Source organism: Paramormyrops kingsleyae, chromosome 12, assembly GCF_048594095.1.
Source record: "Paramormyrops kingsleyae isolate MSU_618 chromosome 12, PKINGS_0.4, whole genome shotgun sequence".
In the NCBI taxonomy this organism is placed as follows: domain Eukaryota; kingdom Metazoa; phylum Chordata; class Actinopteri; order Osteoglossiformes; family Mormyridae; genus Paramormyrops; species Paramormyrops kingsleyae.
In genome coordinates, this window is record NC_132808.1 from 15,553,304 (window position 1) to 15,571,518 (window position 18,215).

Consider the following 18,215-nt stretch of genomic DNA (forward strand, 5'->3'; position numbering starts at 1 on the left):
CAGTAGGTACAGACACAGCTAAGATAAGACAATGGTCACATACAATTATATTGATAAATACAATTCAAATCAATACTGAGTTGTATATGCAACACTGAAAAGGGGAAGACAGAAAGAAGGAAGAAAAGCGTGTCAGAAGGTCCCCATGGTAGAATGGAGGAGAGGAACCAAAGACAAGTAGGGGGAAGGAAAACCACAGCCAACCCCCACCCTCCCCAGGAGCAGCAGCCCATCTCCAATACAATAGTGACTGGAAACATAGTCGTGCCCATAGCAATGCCTGACTTTACACAGGAAGTTACTGTGAGAGCGTGAGTGTTTCTGTGTGGGCTTGTGGTTTCACTGTATTAGCAGAGCCATGTCTTAGATGTCTTAGCAGCATGCTTCGGATTCCCCCCCCACCGCCACTGCAGAAACTTTTTATGGTCACTAAGGCCCCCATCGACCTCGCAACAGGCATGGTGTCTTCAGCAGGCCCTTCAGCTTTTTTTCTCAACTGCTTTGCCGCATTTCTTGAAACATGCTTGTCATTCTCTGGACGATCAGAGCATTTCTCAAAACAGTTCATGCACACGGCACAACAGTATGGTTTAGCTGCAAAAGCAAAACCCCTATGAAATTTGCTTCCGCTCCCTGTCAGTGAAACTACCAAGGGGGACACGCCCTGGATTGCGAAATCCAGCGAGGGCCCCCCCTCCCACCAACTACAGGCCTAGGTGTCAGTAGTGTTTCGTAGAGGTTACATTACCCAAAAACTTACCCAAAACAATTAACTCATGCTTCAAAAGCAAGTTATTCTACCAATGAATTAGTCAAAATGAAAAGAACAATCTGCACCATTTTAACCATGAGAGCCAAAATGCTTAGATATATCCTCAGTATGTCGGTGTAAGTATGTCAGTGTAAGTGTGTCAGTGTAAGTGTGTCAGTGTAAGTGTGTCAGTGTAAGTGTGCTCATGAGCTCCACAATTCAGAATGATTCTGCTGTGCAGAAGTGACATTGTGGTGTGGGGATTACACGTTCTTTTGCAAATGTTAATTGTCATTTGACAAATTCTCCAAATCAATCGAGACAAACTGTATTCACTGTATAGAGATGTAATGTAACAAAACGTATCTGTACAGAATGTAAACATTCAGTAATAATTGTCTCAATGTAACCTCTACGATACACTACTGACACCCAGGCCTGTAGTTGGTGGGAGGGGGGGGGGCCCTCGCTGGATTTCGCAATCCAGGGCGTGTCCCCCTTGGTAGTTTCACTGACAGGGAGCGGAAGCAAATTTCATAAGGGTTTCAAACTTGTCATTTCAGTAACTGCTTATATGCCTGATCGTTAGCAAGCAAATTTCGAGGGGGAGGGCTTCAAGTTTTACTTTTACACAAAGACTTATGACATTTACAGTAACCTGCAAAATTATTGAAAATAATATGTCCACAGATATTTTGCAGCTTTCATTACCCAAGGTTAACAGAGCCTGAGGCTAAAACCCGGACACCAAATGCCCCATACCACCTACACAAACCCACTTCCTTACTCAGGATGCCACCTTGCCATCCCTGCACTCAAACAACTTTTGGAGGTATTTGCTCCAAACATGACACACTAGTTTTCAGGGAATTTGCTCCATGTATTTCAAGCATGTTGGATGGCATTTATGATCATTTATTTTCAAAATAAGCCACAGACTCTGAGATCAGGGACCTCATGTATAAAAACTACATAAGGAGTAAACTCACACCTGTCCTTCATGTAGCCCTCATTGGTAGTGATTACAATCCTCACCTGTGTCTATTTAACCCAAGTCCTAATATAAGATCTCACACTCACACTTAGTGTGTGTGTGTGTGTGTGTGTGTGTGTGTGTGTGTGTGTGTGTGCGTGCGTGCGTGCGTGCGTGCGTGCGTGCGCGCGCGCGCGCGCGCGCGCTTGCTTGCTTGCTTGCTTGCTTGCTTGCTTGCCATTGCCTGTTTCTGTGTTCCCCTCCCTGGCATTATAATCCACCCCCCCATGGTAGATTCACACAAGGACCTTGTTAGCCCTTGCACTCCTGGAATAAAGTCCCCTTCAGGGGTTTTCTTGACCCCTTGGCCCCATCCCGCACTGTGGAGGACCCCCGAAGCGCAGCACTTCTCCTTCACTTTGGTAAACTGCTGGTGGAACTCAACCTGGACACGCATCCCCCAGAGGCGGAGAAGGCCTGACACATTTTGGGAGAGGTGCAGCAGCTGCTTAAGGCTGGCTGAGCTTCTTTCCAAGAGCAGCCCGCATTCCCCGTTGTTCAGCCTGTCCACTTCTCGCAGTTCACAGCAGATCAATACACTGCATTCCTGCAGTGAAAAGCCGCTAAGCCTGCCACTTCTCCATAGTGAGATGCTGCTCAGTCCGCAGTTGTCCTGCAGCAGATCCTCCCGTCCTCCCGCCGACTCTTGCAGCAAGCACTGGCAGAAACATTGAACGGAACTGCAGAGCCAGTCAGTGTCTAACTTGCCCAAGGCCAACCTCATGTCCAAGTGGTCTGTTTCACCCACTGCTGTCCCATAGTTTGCCACCACTCAGTCTGCTGGCTTCCCAAAGCTCATTGCTGTTTCACCTGCTGCTATCCTGTAGCTGGCCACCGATCAGCCTACCGGTTCCCCGTAGCTCACAGCTGCTCCCCGCACTGCAGGCCTGCAGCCAGGAGGCGATGCATCTCCTGCACTCAGCCCTGGAGAAGCCACCAGCACCTTCTAATGACCCACTCATCTGCCGTTATGTCAGCGTCCTCCTCAACAGCCTTTCCTGGCCTCCCATTGCTGCCCTGTTTCGCCTGACCTTGCTTTGGTGCCCTCTGTCTTGCTTGAAGTCTCGTTTGGCACCTCCTGCCATCCTATCGGCACTTCATGCCATCCCTTCGGTACCTTCTACCTGTTTTCTCAGGTGCACCAGCCACCTCACTTGCCCCTGAAGCACCGGCTGTCTCACCTGCGGTTGAAGCCCCAGCTGCTCTGCCGGTTCCTGACTGCATGACCTTCACAGTGGGGGGTGGGCTGGAGGAAGCTCCACTGGAGGATCTAGAGTGGGCCTCTGGGCACTTCTCTGGACCTGCTGCCTCTGGTCCTGCATCCCCATTTACCAGATGGCATGGAAAAACAGGGCTGTCAAGCTTCCCGGGCTCCAGGCATTCAACCACCCCAAGATCGATTCTAGACAAGAATGGGAAGGACCTCCATCTCCCGGTGGAGCTGCCAGGTCACAAACCCCGCTTACATTGTCAGGATGTCCGGCGGTCCAGTGCCACTCATTCCTCTAACCCATCCATGGTCATCTCAGTGCACCCAGACATCAAGCCGTTCCAGTCCACCCTATTAACCAAGCCTGGCCTGGCCATTAACCCCAGTCTTCGATCAGCTCTACAAGGCTCTGGACACACCTGAACCACTCTCCGCTTGCCAGTGTCATGCCCAAGTTCTGCCCCCAGAGTCCATTTGTTTCCCTGTCTTTTCCCAATCCAAGCCCTTTGCTTCTGTCTCCATGTCTCATGTCCTGATCCCACTCTGTGTCTTCTACCCGAGTCTGTCTTCCCTGTTGTTGCTTGTCCCAGTTTTATCTATGTTGCTCAGGTGCTTGCTGTTCCACTGGTCCGTCCTTTTTCCCTTGTGGTTGGTCCAGTCTTTTCCGGTTCCCATAGTTTTCTTATAGTCTGGTGTCCCTGGCCTGTTGTCCTGTCTATTTGGTATGGACTGTCTCTGGTCCCTCATCTCATGTGTTCAGTCCCATCTTGGCAGTACCCCCTGTGCCCCGAGCGCATGCCTCTGGGGGGGCACAGTCTCCCTCGGTCCTGTCCTGCACCCATTTGGATAGCATACCTTATTAACTCTTGCATTCCTGGAATAAAGACCTCCTCAGACAGTTTCATATGGGTTTTTTTTTTTTACTCCTCCTCACTTCCTCAGATGTGACACCTATAATTTCAAATCCTCACAAATCTGCTTGATTGTCTAGGTAAGCGTGATGTAATTAACATAGCGTAAGCTTGTTGGGTTGCGTTGTGTGTATGGTTGACCCCAAGTTGGCAACTTTCCCACAGTCTTTCAAGAAGATAGCTAGCTTAGTTTATCTAGCTATTAACAAACAAAACAGACATCTGAAAATGTATTTTTTTAAAAACTCACAACAGAAGGCCCTGGGAGTAGCAAATCAAGCAGCACTAACCAGGACAGTATGCATCTACTACTGGCACTTTTCCACTGACATACAGGAACCATATATATAGCTGACCCAAACCACGAAGATACCTTAGATACAGCTCGATTCCAGCTTGTTTCGTTTTTCTACTGCAGAAGAGTAACCTCGGTAATGGTGTTGTTGGCTTTGGACAATGACAGTGACATAAAACCGAAGAGATGCTTGCTTTTACTGTTCACATGGTGTACATCATGTGTTAATTTCCACCAGCATGTCTGTGAGAATCCCCTTGTTATATTAGCATCAAGAGGTAGCAGAATTAACATTAGTTTGTGTAAATTTTCATTATGAATCCATTTCATTCGGCCATTCTATAGTACCTTTTCAAGTAGGAGGTTGGAAATTTTCAAATTCCGAGTTAACAAGACTGGATCGATACATCGTGATGTAATAACATAAGAACATAAGACATTTACAAATGAGAGGGGGCCATTCGGCCCATCAAGCTCGTTTGGGGAGAACTCAACTAATAGGTCAGAGTTGTTAAAATCTTATCTAGCTCTGATTTGAAGGAATCCAGGGTTTTAGCTTCCGCTACACTAGCAGGAAGACTATTCCATACTCTAACTATACGCTGTATAAAGAAGTGCTTTCATAAATTCATTTTAAAATGTTCTCCCGCTAATTTCCACTTATGGCCACGAGTTCTAATATTTAAACTAATATTGAAATTTGGCTAAACAGTATCCAGACCTGTTAGAGTCTTATTCGCCTGGATCATGTCCCCCCTTAGTCTCCTTTGCTCGAGGCTGAACAGATTCAGCTCAGCTAACCTCTCTTCATAAGACATTCCTCTAAGACCAGGGGTCTGTACTACAAAGCGGGGTTAGTGGCTTATTGGGGTAACTTGTCGGATTTGAGGTACCACAGTTTAAATGGACTTCATATTCGTTCACTTACATTTTGCCCAGACTACCTTAAATCTGACAAGTTACCCCGATAAGCCAGTAACCTCGCTTCGTAGTACAGGCCACAAGAATCATTCTGTATGTTTACTGTATGTATTGATGTCAATATCATTAAATATGATTAATGTAAATTAGGAACAACAGTGGTTCTAAAATTGAACCATGCGGTACCCCACTATGAACGCAGGTCCACTGTGACATTGTGCCTCTGATAACTACTCGCTGCTTCCTGTCTGTTAACCAGTTTCCGATCCAAGCTGCTACAGTTCCTAAAACCCCTGCAGCTTTGAGCTTAAGCAAGAGCCGTTTGTGGGGGACAATCTAAGTAGATCATGTCGTAGGCCTTTTTGCTCTACTACTAAGAATGAATAATATATTCCTTCAGATAATACAGGCATTTCAACACAAATGACCAGTCCTTTCTTGTCTCTGTGCATTTTGACCAATCAGATGGTGGTGATACAACTAGTTTAGTTTAGTCACACTATTAAGCAGGGCCACGTCAACATGAGCACAGGTTGGGTATGGTTTGTATAATATACAATGGAAAACCATCTTTCGCTGTATGGGTCAGGTACGGCTCGGTTCTTGGTGGCAGTGGAAAAGCACCATGCATTGCACTGCCTGTGTTAGACTCTGTTCTTCAGTAGAGACTGATTCTCAGCTTCCAGTTGCATGTGTTTACAGTACTAACAGAGGCTTCTTCCAAGTCTTGTATGGGTGACTTGATCTGGTGTTTTTTTTATTTGTCAGGTCTTTCTCTTTTTTTTTTTTTTATATTCCCTCCTCCACCCCCCCTCTGCGGGGGACTACTTTATCTGTATCTATTTATTTATTTAATAATTTATTTTATTATTTTTTTTATTTTTTTATTTTTATTTTTTTATTTATTTATTTTTTATTTTTTATTTTATTTTATATTTTTATTTACTTCCTCAAAAGAAGGAGAGGGAGGGGGGGGGGACAAAGGAGAAGGAGGGAAGAGAGAGAGAGGGAGAGAGAGGAATGGAAAGAAAACAGAAAAAAAACTAAAGAAAAAAAAAAAACAAGAAAAAAACAAAACAGATAATCTGCTTCCATGTCTGTTGAAAAGAGAAAGACAACATACAACATCTGTACTAATCACAACGACCATCAAACGTTAAATGTTGTTGAACAGCACACACAACCAGCATTACAACACATGCCCAGAAACAACAGCCGATCAAGACAGTGTGTGTCCGTGAGCACGTGTCCGTGAACACCTGTGTGCACACCTGTGTGTGTCAGCGTGCTGGTGTTCCTAAGGTTTCTCCATGTAATTGTCTAGTAGTGTGTGTGGGGAGCCACAGCCCCGCCCACCCAGGACATGAAGTCGACACGGAGGAGACCCGGGCCCCAGATATCCAGAGGCCCCCCAGGGCACGGGAACCCCAGGAGGACCACCACAGGGACAATTGCAGCCCCCACCGAGAAAAGGGCAGAGGAGCGCTCCGGAGGGGGGCCATCCGGCAGCCACATCGCAGGAGCCCCAGGGGGCCGTGGCGGCGAGCACGCAGGCCCTGCCGGCGGCCAGCCACACCAGGGCAGACCGGACCCCGGGCCCAGAGGTCCAAGGGCCCCCCCACCCCCCAGCCGGGGCCCCGACAGAGCCGGAAGGACCAGGCCCCGACAGGCAACTGCCGAGAGTGAGCCAGCACACACCAGAGCATCCAGCCCCGGACATCGAGAACCACCAACGCATCGGCAGCCGGGGGCCTCATCCACCAGCAGGGAGTGTGGCGGGGGGGAATAGAACCTGAGATGTTATTCCAGGTGGAGTGTAAGACCCAACCTGACACATACGTATAGACAAACAGGCGTACACATACACAAGCATAGGTTCCCACCCTCATGCACACATAAACAAATATTCACCCATTCGCCCAACATGAAGACACAGAAATGAACGCCGTACACACATTCACACTCCCCATATATACTCTATACTCCGAGATCTAGGCACCACCGCCCCCAGAGGGGCAATCCGCCACCAGACCTCGGAGATGGATCCCTTTTTTCCTCTGGTGTGGGGACAAGAAGACCACCCCGGACCCCACAGCAGCTGAGAAGCCCACCAGCCCAGACCCCGACCGGACGGCCAGCTCCTCCCAGCCCCCGGCCCCAGATGGTGAACAGAGAACGGGGGTGTGAAAAGACCCCATGCTTCCCTCCACCCGCTCATGTGTGGTGTTGGTGCGTGTTGTTCTAAAGTGCTTTAAAACAGGGGAAGGGCATGGTGCTAACCACCCTCTGCCAATCAGCAGCTGGTGTCAGCTCGGCCCCTCCCCAGAACCCTCAATGTCTATGTGCAACTTAAAATTGAGAAGTGGGCACTGGCACCAGAGGTAAGGCTGAATGAACAGACCGCCCTCTGGACGCCATTCCTTGTGCCCACCCCCAAGGCCCTAAATGTATGTGTCATGAGAGAGTAAGTAATGAGAGTGTCTAAGTTGTGATGTGTGATTGAGACACAGGTGGCCACGGGGGGACAGAGGAGGAATACCTCCCCTGCATCCCAGCGACGCACCTGCACCTCAGAGCCCTATGTGTGTGTTGGAGTGACGGAGCGGGAGGAGGGAAGCACTTAGGGATGGGGAGGAAAGGACTGGGGGGGGGGGGCAAGTACCCCCCCTCTTGAGCCAGCTCCCCTGCTGACCCCCATAAGCACCCCCATTCCCTGGAATCCACCCAGGGCGGGGGGTCCAGGCCCATCCAGACCGGGGCCCAGAGCAGCGGTACCACCGGGCACCACAGAGCCCGGGGCAGCCAACCAGACCCCACCACAGAGGGAAAAACTACACCCACCCCACCATTCAGTCAACTCCCAGACTACATAAGACAACAGACACCCAGGTTGGGTCCATTCTCCTACTCTATTGGATTCCCCCCCACCCCCGCAGAGTGGATACCCCTAAGGCAGGGACCACCTGCGGACAGATGGTAACAACCTCCCCACCAGCTAAAGAGGCCCCCAGCCCCTCCAATGCGCCGAAGGTCCCCGCGCCGGGGCCGGGCCCCAGTGCACGCGCCAGCCCACACCCCGGCGACCCACCCACCAGGACCCAAGCCCCCCCAGCCCAGCCGGAACCCCAGCCCGGAGGCAGAGCGCCCCCAGAACCCCAAGCCCGCCCCGGACCCACCCAGGAGCAGCACGGCCGCCAGGCCGGCAACCTACGTCCGCCGGCACAGGCTACCCCAGCCAGAAATACGCCACCCAAGAGCCACCAAAGCCCCATCCAGGCCAGGACCGCAGTCCCAGCGCCGAACCCCCCCAGAAACCCCCCCCCCCCCCCCCAGGGAACCCCCAGACACCCCAAGCCCATAGGCCCCCCCCCACACCAACAACAAAGACCGAAGCGGGACAAACCTGCGACCCCCCACCGCCACTAGGTGATGGAGCTGATCAAAGGAGCCCAGAGAGACTGATCTAATATGGCGGCAGAAGCTGTATCAAGACTAATATGGTCCAGCAAACTCTCTCTATATTGGTTGATATTAAGGTTATTTTTATTTTTCCAGTTCATGAGGACAGTCTTCTTAGCAATGCATAAAGCGGTGAAAGCCATGTGGGTTGTGTTAATCTCTGTAGTGACACCATCTAGGTCGCCCAACAAGCAGACTGAAGGAGAGGCTGGAATGGTACATTTCAGACACTTTGATAAGTCCTCACAAATCCTGCGCCAAAACATCTGAACAGGTGGACAGAACCAAAGAGCATGGATGTAATTGTCAGGTGTATCCCCTTGACAGTGTGAGCAGTTGTTAGAAGATGTAAAACCCATCCTGAACATCCGATGCCCTGTATAGTGCACTCTATGCAGGATTTTGTATTGTATTAATTGTAAATTGGGACTTCTAATCAGTTCAAAGGTTTTTAAGCATGTCTTAGACCAGAAATTGTGGTCCCAGCTGATTGATAAATCTGCCTCCCATTTTGCAATAGGAAGGGATATTGAATCATCCATTTTGGAAAGTGTCCTGTATATTTTAGACAGTAATTTGGGGGTTTTGAGATTAAGGAATTCTGCCACCCTTGGTGGTATTTGTAATTTGATTTGATTAGACTTGAATTTCCTTTTTACTATAGATTTAACTTGTTGATATTCTAAAAATCTATTCTTGTTAATCCCATGTCTTTTAACTAATAAGTCAAAGGGGATAAAGTCTATTTCTTCGAATATATGTTCCAAGTATTTAATACCTTTACAACTCCAATCCGGGAAATTTATCATATTATTGTTTAGTAGTATGTCAGGGTTGTTCCAGATGGGAGTACGTTTGCATGGGATTAATGAAGACTCAGTCATTTTAAGAAACTCCCACCATGCTGTCAGAGAAGAGCTGATACTGATGCTTTTGAAGCATTCATGTCGTTTAATGTTTGAGCTAATGAATGGTAGATCCGAAATCTCTATGTTATTGCATAGAGCCTGTTCTACGTCTAGCCAAGGTTCATCTAAGAGGGTATGTTTTAGCCACCTTGAGATGTTTTGAAGCCTGTTGGCTAAGAAGTAGTGGTGAAAGTTAGGCAGATCTAGTCCTCCTTTGTCCTTGGTCCTTTGCAGCGTTTTTAAGCTAATACGCGGTGGTTTATCTTTCCAAAGGAATTTAGAGATGGCGGAGTCCAGAGATCTAAACCAGTCAGGTGATGGTTTACTTGGAATCATTGCAAATAAATAATTAATTCTTGGTAACACCATCATTTTTAGTGATATGGGCAGGGACTTCCATCTAACCAGATCATCCTCTACCTTCTTTAAAAGTGGGATGTGGTTTAATTTAGTTAGGTCTGCCAGCCTAGGTGAAACATTAATGCCTAAATATTTAATATCCCCAGATTGCAGTGGAGTGGAGGAAGAGTTCTGAAAGGAGCAGTTAATTGGAAGAACTGTAGATTTTAACCAGTTTATTGAATAATCTGAGACTCTTGAGAAAGAGTTTATTAATGTAATTACCTCAGAGAGAGTGGTTTGTGAATGCTGGAGAAAGAGTAACACATCATCCGCATAAAGACTGACCTTATGTTCTACATTCTTGCATTTGATGCCTTTAATCACTATAGCCTGTCTAATTGCTGCTGCTAGTGGTTGAATAAAAATTGCAAACAGTGAGGGGGAGAGAGAGCATCCCTGCCTGGTGCCCCTCTTGAGACAGAAGCTAGAGGATGTTTGGTCATTTGTCCTAACACATGCTGTTGGGGAACTATATAATATTTTTAACCAGTTTATAAAAGAGGTTCCAAAACCAAATTTGTGTAATGTTGCAAATAAAAAACTCCAACTAACTCTATCGAATGTTTTTTCTGCATCTAGAGACAATATTATGATTTGATGGTTTTTATTGCACGAATAGTCTATCAGATTGAGTAATCTACGTGTGTTTGTTGATGAGTGCCTCCCTTTTATGAAACCAGTTTGGTCAGGAAGAATTATGTGAGGGGTTATCTTCTCTATTCTTTTTGAGAGAGCTTTGCAGATTATTTTAAGGTCTTTCTCAAGTGCAAATTTACTTTATTTCTACTATGCAACATTTTTTTCTGCTGCGCAACTGGCATTTATTTCTGCTGTTGCAGTCTGTGCAAACCTAGGAACACATATGGGGGGAGCACTGGACTGTTGATGGGGGGGGGGGGGTGCAGGCTCCCCTGCCCCCCCCCCCATAACACTGGGCCTGGAATGACTTCTTCCCATATGACAGTTCCTCCTGAGTTATGTGCTGTTGCAATGCTGCACGCTTCAACAGGAAGTCACAAATTAAGGACACAGGACAAAGTAACAAATTAAATGTTTTTTAGCTTTCAACTCAGGAATGACAACCTTTCTTTTTCTTGCCTTATTTCTTAAAGTTTGCAACTAAAAGCAACATTTGAAATTTCTGTATTTCCTGGTAACAGTTTCTGTATCACAATTTAATATGAGTAGTTTGGCCACTAAAATAGCCCCTACAAGTATCAACATAGGTAGTTTGGTATCTGCCCACTACATTGTTTTTAATAACACAGAGTGCTATGGACAGGAGCATTGAGAATATAAAGTAAATTACAACCTGGCTTTCCATCCAAAATTATTAAGTTATATTTAATTTATTTATATACTTTACATAATTCAGTCCCCAATGTTTATCTATAAGAGCTGCAATACATTTTGAAATAACCTATTCAGTCTAGCTTGTGGAGGGCAGAATAACTGTTACTTCCTATCTGATAGTTCCTCCTGTTGTAAGTACCATTAAAACGCTACATGCTTCAGGAAGTCCGCTGTGTAAGTCTGTTTTTATAACGGCCACTTCTAAAATGTCAAGCGCCCTGCTAATTTGCTGGATTACTCTCTTTGTGAAGATAGGTAATTTGCATGACAACTTCTGGGTTAATTTTCTAGAATTTGTGACTGCTTTGATGTGAATTATTAGACGTGTGTATTGCTTTGACTATAACAGCAATTTAATGTGTCCAAACTGTCTGCAGAATATCAGTAGAAAATCTATGTGATACAATGTAATGATTTTTTTCGCACTGCAGTACCAGTACAGCTACAGCTGAATGCTTCTTTTCGCATGTCCCACGTCGGCCTCCTCTGGCCCATATACACACATGTACACAGACGAGAGCAAAGCTTGGGGTGGGACTGCAGGGTCAGACATTTATCTGGCTGCAAATGACTCAATGTAATAAGTGTATGATGAAGTGACCATTTTGGGTGGGGCTAAGGGCCATGCTCAAGGATTCAATGGACATGTGACTGAGTAGGACAGAGGCCATTGCACCACTGGGACAATAATTTACTCTTATTTCTGTTCCATTGTTTCTTCTTATCAATCAGTTCACACTCAGCAACCCATAACATCATAAGAATGAAAAGTAGGAAGCTTTTTATGCACATACTCCATAACAATACAGTTAAGCAATCTGTAGTTCATGTCCATGATTGTTTTATTCATAGTGAAAGCTAAGACAGCATTCGTGTTTCCTGTTTCTATATGTGCACCAAACACCCCACCTCCTGGAGATAATATGTAAAGTCAATGTGTGCAGGAAGACATGAGGAAGTGAGACAAGGATAAAAGTGGTTACATAGATGATATGTAAACATATTTAACTTTTGATTTGATACAGGTGATGGCTGCTACAGAGCAGCAGTCTGTAATCCTGTCATGGTGGGGTCCTTATCTGAATTACACCTCTGTCAAACATGGGGGCATGTGGATGATTGGGGGGAGGGGAAAAGTCAAGGGATGAGCCCCTCTACTCATGTGTTTCCTCAGGCTTATAAAACATAGGAGGCCAGACACTTATCTGCATGTCATTCAGTTCATCTACTCACTCACACCATGAAATGCCAAATTTAATCCTCAATTCAACCTTTCAATTCCCTATACATGGATCTTTTCACCAACTAAAACCTCTTGAGTCATTTACTACCAGTAAATATCTAAATACATAAAATGTATGTAGCACTTCAAACTGAAATTGCTTTATTATAACATCAAGTCTGTTTGTAGATAGACTCAAAATACAAGAGGGGGATGCAGGGACGGATTATGGGTTGTGTGGGCCCCTGGGCAAAACGTTCGCGAGCCCCCCCTCAAAAAACAAACAAAAAAAAAAAAACGCCAGCATTGTCTGGGATGGGTAGTTGCTACGTCATCATGCCACTTGTGGGTCCAAACTAGTGCGGCATACCGTGTTGTAAAAGCAGAATGATGTTGACAAAACTATCTTTTGCCGCTTTTTACCTCGGAAAAAGTGAAAAGAAGGTGGCTTAAGTTGATACAGTAAGTTGGATCTCAAATTATAATCAGTACAGCCTAATGCCATTACCTCACGTTAATGTTAGCACCAGGTTACCCATCTCTGTTTATAGAGACAGGTACCAACGTAGCACAACCAGATCGTACCATAACAAACATTATTTGTTTGAATAATCCAGAATGTGCTAGTTCGAAATAGAAATGGAAATGTCTATAAAAGTGAGAGCCATGTTGGGGCACGGTTAGTGATCACACTACATGTGTACCGTGTCCAGCTGAACCATGCCAGAATCCACCTGTGTACCATATCCCCTTACAGAACGGAGTGATCAGGGGTGTAGTGGTAAAATAAGAGGTGGGTGAACTACGAATTCTGTGATCACATTTTGTGCATAAACTATACTATGATGTGCATTTAGATCAATTGAGAAGTGGGTAAACTCTAATTCTGAAATTTCAGAGGTGGGTAAACCGTGTTTACTTGCGTTTAGCCTCCACTACAGCCCTGGGAGTGATTACACTGGTCAAACTCTTACACTGCTACACTGGTCTGGGAGCCACTCAGCGGGCAGGTTAACCGCCTCCATCCCACCATGCTACTGCTCCCTAGTCAGAGGGCCTTCTGTAAGGCTGTTAACACGCCCCCCTCCCCTCCCCCCAGAAGCCAGGGGCCCCATGGTAGGGGCCCTTGTAATCAGATGGCCCTCTAAAGGTACACTACACCCTCCTCCCTAGGGCCTCCTAGTAGGGCCCTCATAATCAGAGGGCCCTTTAAAAGCCCCCAAAACCCCCATCCTCCCTAGGACCCCCTGGTAGCCAGAAGCCAGGACCATAATAGGAGGGCCTAAGAGGGCCTTCTAAAAGTAGGCTCCCATGCACCCATTTCCCTTTAAAGTTCCTATAGCAGGGCCGGGAGCCCCCTGAAAGCACCGACCCCCCCCCACCAGCACCACCACCACCACAATTCAAGGGCCCTTGGCAGCCAAACGCCCTCCCTCCATGTTTCCATCAGAGGCCCTATAGGGTCAGGGGCCCTTGTAGGCAGAGGATCAAAGAATGTAGGCCCTCTAAAATAGACAAACGAAAATACATTGTTGATAAGCGTTGCAAATTGTTTTGGGCTAGGGGCCCCATGGGCCCCCTGCACCCCAAGGGCCCCTGGGCAGCGGCCCCGCTGGCCCGGTCCGTAATCCGTCCCTGGGGGGATGGTATTCTACAAAACAATAGTAACCTACAGTAATAATGTAGACTTAGCCCTATTCTGTGTACATAAAGGGGTGGAACTTAAGCATTTTTGCTACCAAACAACTGGGCTAGTTCAGTAAAATAAAATGTAGTCTGACATAGATTTTTATTTAATGTTTTAACCAGCAGGGTTCAGTTTTCTGTTTTAAACCTTTGTCTAAATTACTCTGCCTGAAGCCAGCAGGTGAGCTTAATTTTCTTTAAAAGGTAAATGCCCCTTAATACACTTGCAAAACATAAACCTGATAAGTTGAACAGCTGCAGCACAAGGTGGAGACAAGTGAGGAAGTAAACAGGCTGAAGGAAGCTGAGCAACATGCAGAGATAATACACTATATTGGGACATCTGAATTCAATGATTTGGAGGGGTGTCCCAGTGCTTTTGGCAATATAGTGTATATCTTTAAATAGAGGGTGACTGAACAGAATTTCTTAAAAATTACACTTTCAGAACAGGAAGTCACAGCTGTACTGTGGTGCCCCTGAAGTACAAAGCACATTAAGAAAGCACAAAAAAAAGAAAAATATTTGTGTTTTCTATTTGTTATGCTTTCTTGTGCTTTTTGCATTTCCTTTTTTGCTGTTCTCATAATGTGTTTTACACTTAAGGTTCATTGTGCCATACTCATGTTTTAAAGTTTTCGGCAGTGAATTTCCACATAACTATTATTAATTTACTGTCAAAAATTATATCTGTGTTTTGAAAGCTGAAAGCTGCAGTGAAACAAGGTGACCCATCTAACTAAGATGAAGGTTAAAAGAAGTTGTCCCACTTGACCAGCTAACACAATTTTAATTTAATAATGACTGTAAACGAGGCCATTGCAGTGCCTGACTTTAAAGTTTTATACAGGAAGTATGAGTGTGAGAGGTGTTTCTGCGTGGGCTTGTGGTTTCCTTGTAAGTGTTAGCAGAGCCAGGACTCAGCAGCAAGCTTCACCTCAGCCCCCCCTTGCAGAAACTTCTTATGATCACTTAGACCCCCGTGGGCCCAGCAACAGGCATGGTGTCTGCAGCTGACCCCTGAGCAGCCTCTGTGGCTGATCCACACATGCGGTGGCACTTCCTGTGGCTTTCAGCTTCAACTGCAGAGTGTGGTACCTTTTACAACAAATATGTGAGGTTATATATAAAAGAATGTGAACATCCAGGTATAACTGCATGCTCTAAATGTTTCTTTATAGCACCGTAACCATAATAACCTCTATGATGCATTACTGTGTATCCACTGCTGGACCCGGGGGGCAGTGCCTCCAGGGTCGAACAAAACGTTGTTAAAATGCCCACTAGGGAGGAAAAAATGCTGCTATCGGCTGCCATTCACATGAAAAGAAAATACAAAAAGACGATTTAGTGCCATCTATAGGGTGCCCAAGGACTGGTTTGAGAAACACTGCAGTAAAGGGTACTGCAAAACCATGGGAAAACAGGATGAAGTGCCCAAATAGGTGCCCCTCCAGTGGGTAAAATGTGATGCATTGCTGTATGGGGTGTCTGTCCATGTGTGAGAATGAGGGGAATTGTCCTAATGGATGCCCCTCCAGTGGAGATGGCCCTATGAAGGCTGCCCATGCAAGTAGGAAAATATGATGACGTACCTTTGTAATGGAGAGAAAAATATCTCTGATCGGTGCTGTTGACTTGGCTTCCAAATTCCACAAAACTCGATCGAGTATCTGTAGGATGTGCTTGAGAAACAAGTCCGATCCATGGAGGCTCCACCATCTTGCAGTAGAAACAAGTCCGATCCATGGAGGCTCCACCATCTTGCAGTAGAAACAAGTCCGATCCATGGAGGCTCCACCATCTTGCAGTAGGTGCCCTTCTTGTATTTTTGCCCCTGCCCTGTTTATATATATCTGCTACATTCAGAGATTGTGTGTGACAGATAAAGGCTTGTGGCATCTAAAGTGTCCTGCAAGTATTCAGATTACTAGAAAAAGTTTTTTATTCATCCATCTATTTCCTTACTATTTCTCCTGGTCAGGATCACACAGCAGCCTGGAGTCTAGCACAGGCAGCACAGGGCTGGGATACACCCTGGATGGGATGCCTGTCCACTGCAGGGCGCATACAGTCACACACAGTCACACACTCACATTCAACATGCAGACAGACACACACAGTCACACACTCACATTCAACATGCAGACAGTCACACACAGTCACACACTCACATTCAACATGCAGACAGTCACACACAGTCACACACTCACATTCAACATGCAGACAGTCACACACAGTCACACACTCACATTCAACATGCAGACAGTCACACACAGTCACACACTCACATTCAACATGCAGACAGTCACACACAGTCACACACTCATATTCAACATGCAGACAGTCACACACAGTCACACACTCACATTCAACATGCACACACCTACAAGCTGGTCAGATGGCATCTGTGATCAGTAATTATCAAATTAAGATACAGATTCTGAGATCAGGGGCCTGACATATAAAAACTGCATAAAAGTAAATTTGATGTGATAATGTACTAACCATCTCACAAACCTATGTCACGCACACGGACATCTTCCTGATTCTGCAAACTGGCAACACCAGACTAGTAGTGAAGCTATTAACTGTTTGGTTACTGTTGTAGATAATCTATAATTATTTGTGATTATGAATTGAAAAAGGTGATAAAAGGAGTACCAGGAAAATTCACATTTGGAATTTTGGCGCTTTTGGAAGGCACGTTTAAGAGTTCAGAGGGAGACTCTATTCAAGATCTGTGTTGATTTAGTGGCCAATGAGACAATTTAGATTTCCAAGAGATCCTAATACAGTAATGCTGAGTTTGGGCTGGCTTTGAAAGGCGGCACAAGGTACCACACATCATCTGCTGCAGGTTCTTAGCAGAATGGGATTTTAAGCAATAGGACCTTTTCAATGGGAATTGGCTGACTAGTCAGGTATCTCCAATATTCTCTGAGCTGTCCTGTACCCTCCATATGGGACAGTTTAAAGTGTATGTCACCCCGAAGCGTAACATTTCATCAAAAATATAACACAACCAAAACAACTGGATGTTAAATTCAGTTATCGCTGAGTCTGCTGCCATCTACTGCCAATATGACAGATTGCCACTCCGCCATCTTTGTTTTGTTACTGAAACCAGGGGACAAAATAACAAATTAAATGTTTTTTCTAGTCTTAACCTCAGGAATGACAACCTTTCTTTTCTTTCTTTTTTCCTTAAATTTGCAACTTAAAGAAACTTTTGAAACTTCTGTATTTCCTGGTAACCATTTCTGTATCACAATTTAATATGAGTAGTTTGGCCACTAAAATTGCCCCCTACAAGTATCAACATAGGTAGTTTGGTATCTGCCCACTACATTGTTTTTAATAACACAGAGTGCTATGTACAGGAGCATTGAGAATGTAAAGTGAATCACAACCTGGCTTTCCCTCCAAAAAATATTAAGTTATATTTAATTAATTTATATACTTTACATAATTCAGCCCCCAATGTTTATTTATAAGAATTGTAAGAAATTTTGAAAAAGATCTATTCAAACTTGCTTGTGGAGGACAGAATAACTGTTACTTCCTATCTGATAGTTCCTCCTGTTGTAAGTACGCTACATGCTTCAGGAAGTCCGCTGTGTAAGTCTGTTTTTATAACGGCCACTTCTAAAATGTCAAGCGTGCTGCTGATGTGCTGGATTACTCTCTTTGTGACGACGGGTAATGTGCATGACAACAGCCTCTAATTTAATTTCCTATTATTTTTGAGTGCTTTGATCTGAATTATTAGATATGAGAAGTGCTATAAATATAACAATCATTAAAACAGTAGAGCTGTGGAACAGGGGCGGTTCTAAGGTCAGAGGATATCATGGACGCAGGTCAAAAGTATCCATAAATCATAATATGCTGGTGGTCACTGTACAGCCAGGGCTTCATTATAAACATGTATGACCACTGCTAACACTGCTGGGGTTCTTATTAAATAAAATGGTAGCGCTTTACAATACGCTTCCTTACTAACTTAGCAGTAACTCATTTACTACTCAAGTACAAATCATGTACAATTATAGTAGCTACTT